Below are 1,411 nucleotides of genomic sequence, written 5' to 3'. Positions count from 1 at the left end.
TCTATTATATTTAGTATTATAGGGCACTCTCTAAAAAGAAGTTTGTTTTATGCTTATACCTGAAGTCAAGTTATGCATATATAATATTTTAAGTCAAATTATATTTTATGACACTTAGGAGTCCTGGTGTGGCACTGTAAGATAATGTGCCACAGGGTGCGTTTGAACCGCAAGGTTGGTGGTTCCAGCTCACCATCCATTCCTTGGATACCCTATACAGGGTCACTATGAATCGGAACCAACTTGAGGACTCTTAACACGGACAAAATGATCAGGTAAATTAGTAAAACAAGCCATTTCCTTTAGAATCGAATAAATTCATCCTGTTCACTATGCAAATATGCAACACATATGGTTACTGGGGACTTAAAAACACAATTGAACAGAACTGAGATGTGCTGTAAATATAAATTACACTTCGTTGTTCAAAAACAATATGAATAAAAAAATGTGCAATGTATGTCAGTAAAATGTTTTTAATTTTTACATAATGAAATGAAAATACTTTAATATTTCACTCAGATGTATACTTGATACTACCTTTCTAGGGTAGTGGTGGTTACGAATCGGGCTGCTAACTTCAAGGTCGGCAGTTCGAAACTACTAGTGGTTCTGCGGGAGAAAGATGAGGCTTTCTGCTCCCATAAAGATTTACAGCCTCGGAAACTCTTTGTAGGGTCACTATGAGTCAGAACTGACTCCATGGTACTTAATAACAACAACAACAACCCTTTCCACAAATGTGGTAGCTTTGAATAGTCCTGGTGTAATGCTGTAGGATAAGCACTGAACCTCAAGGACCACAAGATCTGTGGTCCAAGCCCACTAGCCACTCCTTAGAAACTATATGTGGTTGCTATGAGTCAGAACTAGTTCCATGGTGCAAACAACAATCAAGTCCCCTAGAACTTAATTGCTACAACACCAGATATATAAAGAACTGAGCACAAATTTAGTTTCAGTAACAAAAACAAAAAAAGCATAATGATGTTAGGAGTCTCTGGGTGGTACAAAGATTGCTAAACAAACATTTGAGGTTAAATTCCTCCCAGTGGCACCTTGAAAGAAAGGCCTAATGATTTAATTCCCCAAAAAAATCGGTCATTGAAAATTCTGTAAAGCTCAGTTCTACTATGATACACATGGGTTTGACTAGTTGAAAACTATCATTAGTTATGATTTTACCTATATGTATGCTGTTGTTGTTATGTGTCGTCAAGTCAGTTCTAACTCATAGCGACCCTGTATAGGGTTTCCAAGGAGTGGCTGGTGAGCTTAAACTGTCAACCTTGCAGTTCCAACCAACTTTGCAGTTCAAACTGACCTTGCAGTCCAGCATATATTCACTTGAAAATAGTAGCAAGAACATATTGATTCTAGAATATTTAGTGCTTTATAAACATTATTTCAT

This window comes from Chrysochloris asiatica, unplaced genomic scaffold, assembly GCF_000296735.1.
Source record: "Chrysochloris asiatica unplaced genomic scaffold, ChrAsi1.0 scaffold00441, whole genome shotgun sequence".
NCBI classification, from domain to species: Eukaryota; Metazoa; Chordata; class Mammalia; order Afrosoricida; family Chrysochloridae; genus Chrysochloris; species Chrysochloris asiatica.
This window is presented reverse-complemented; position numbering follows the sequence as displayed.